Raw genomic sequence first — 3,036 nt, 5'->3', positions numbered from 1 at the left:
ATTATTATTATTATTATTATTATTATTATTATTATTATTATTATTATTATTATTATTATTATTATTATTATTATTATTATTATTTTCAATAGATCCACGTAATCATTCTATATATTTTCATTGAAAAAGAAGGTCAACGTTACAAGGTAAGTGACACTATATATATAAACCCCTTCCATATCTTAAAAACCTCCCCCATCTCTTTCCTCTTTAAATGGTTTTAGTTTTTGGTGTTTGTTCTCCAAGTTAAGTTAAAGAAAATCAAAAGTGTTGTAGGTTTGGAGGTAACGTCAAGTTTTGGTTGTTTCATCAAGGAAAACTATCGATTCCATTTCAAGAAGCAAGGTATGGGTATATGTCATTATTCTTGTGGTTCTAATAAATTTTTTTTATGTTTCAGATATGTTTAGATTTCTGAAAGAAGTAAAGTAAACAAGGAAGATTGTGATATGCTTTAAATCATCTCTAAGTGTTTTACTTTTCATTATGAAATATTAGCTTTTGTGCTTGAATATCATGTGAATAAAATTAAAGTTACATTTTGAGGTTAATTAAGGTAGACATGAATTTGAGGTAGACATGAACTTGTATGGTAAAGTACATTAGAAGTTTTAGTGATTGAAATATGGAATTTCTATATTTCTGGCTGATTTTCAAATATAGACCTTGTAATATATCCTTCAAATTTTTGGACAAGACCAATGAGGTTCAATAGCCCTATAAGCACCTGTGCATAGCACTTGGATCGAATCACGTCAATCGGAGGCCGCTAGAAATTGCTATGGTGTTTTCAATATGTTGTGCCATGTTTACCTGAGAGAAGATTTTTGCATGCAATAGGTTAAGAAGTTGAGTACCTAGGACGAAGGTTGTAGAAGTTGACGAATCACACAATAATTTTTGTGTGTCTTGATTTTATTTCATCCCTATGAACGTATTTATACAACCAGATACACATAAATATGGAAATACAATCTCCTAATCTAAGGAAAGCTAATATCTTGACCTAACTAAGGAAATAACTATATAAGGTACATCAATCATACTAAATTAATTACTAATTAACCGGTTTTCTACATTCCCTCTCAAGTTGGATGGTATATGTTTACCAGTCCAACTTGCAAATAAATTCAACAAAATTCTGTTGAGGTAGGTCTTTGGTGAAGATATCTACTATTTGCTCCTTTGTAGGGACGTAAGTCATACATATTACTCCATCTTATACCTTCTCTTTAATGAAGTGTCTGTCCACTTCAACATGTTTGGTCCGATCATGTTGCACTGGATTAAGCGATATATTGATTGCTGCCTTATTGTCACAGTATAGTTTAATTGGGAGTTTTACATTGACCTGCACTTCTTCCAAGATTTTCTTTAACCATAATCCTTCACATATTCCTTGTGCCACTGCTCGAAATTTAGCTTCAGCGCTACTTCTTGCTACAACATTTTGTTTTTTGCTTCTCCAAGTTACCAAATTTCCCCATACATATCTTCTGTAGAACCAGCCAAATTAGCATTAGTAAACACTTCTATTTCTTTCCTCTCAATTTTTTTTTTTTTTGAAGAATAATCCTTTCCCCAAGGAACCTTTTAGATACCTGAGTATTTTAAATATTGCTTCCATATGAGGTTCTTTTGGTGAGTGCATATGTTGACTTACCACACTTACTGCAAACGCGACATTTGGCCTTGTGTGAGACAAGTATATTAACCTCCCAACAAATCGCTGATATCTTTCTTTCTCAACAGATTTTCCAATATCTTCTGCCCTTCTTCCCGTGTCAACTAGTGTGTCACTTGGTTTACATCTAAGCATTCTTGTTGCAGATAGTAGGTCATGAATGTATTTTCATTGTGAAACACTAATACCCTTGCTTGACCTTGTAATTTCCATTCCCAGAAAATATTGCATCTTTCCTAGGTCTTTCACCTCAAATTCAGTTGCTAGGCGTTTCTTCAGTCTTCCTATCTCCATTACGTTGTCTCCAGTTATTATATCATCAATATACGCAATTAAAATTATTTTCGTTTCGCTTGTTGAAAAAACATGGTATGATCGGACTGTCCTTGTTGATACCCCTGTCTTTTCAACACTTTGGCAAATTGATCAAGCCACGCCCTTGGTGATTGTTTAAGATCATATAGTGACCTTTTTAGTTTGCAGACCTTATTTTCTCTTTGTAGGTAGAAGCTTGGTGGTAGAGTCATGAACACTTCTTCTTCCAATTTTTCATTTAGAAATGCATTTTTGATGTCAAGCTGTTGAAGTGGCCAATCCAAGTTAGCTGCTAGAGATAAGAGAACACGTATTGTATTGAGTTTTGCCAATGTTTCTGTATAATCTATACCGTAGGTTTGTGTGTACCCTTTTGCCACAAGGTGAGCTTTGTATCTTTCTATTGTTCCATCAGTTTTGTATTTTACATTGAATACCCATTTGCATCCTACAAATTTTTTGCCTTTCGGTAGATCTACCACTTCCCAAGTTTTATTTTCTTGTAGAGCTTGCATTTCTTCCATCACTGCCTTTTTCCATTATGGGATCTCCAAGGCTTTCTGAATGTCTTGTGGAACAGCTGTTCTATCAAGATTAGATGTAAAAGTATGAAATCTTGTAGATAAAGCATTATACGATATAAATTTTGACATGGGATAAAGAGTACAAGATCAAGTTTGTTTCCTGAGTGCAATGGGTAGGTTGATATCAAAATATTCAGGTTCATGAGGATCGGAAACTATCATCGAGTCCAACTCTCTTGGTGCTTCATATGTTGGGTTCTCCTTTGTTTTTGGCTCCCTTGAGTAAACTAGAATATCCTTGTCTTTTTGTTTTTTTGCATTTCCCCCTGAGTTCAAGTTCTGTTCTATATGTGGCGTATTGGGCATTGAATTTGAATTTAGGGTATGTTCAGGAAGAGAAAGATTAAAATCTAAGAACCGATCTTCATTCAAGTTCTCCTCCTGAAGAGAGGGCTTTTGAAAGTTATGTGTTTTTTCGAAGAAAGTGACATCAAGACTTACAAATTTTATTTA

This window comes from Olea europaea, chromosome 17 (assembly GCF_002742605.1).
Source record: "Olea europaea var. sylvestris chromosome 17, O_europaea_v1, whole genome shotgun sequence".
NCBI lineage: Eukaryota > Viridiplantae > Streptophyta > Magnoliopsida > Lamiales > Oleaceae > Olea > Olea europaea.
This window is presented reverse-complemented; position numbering follows the sequence as displayed.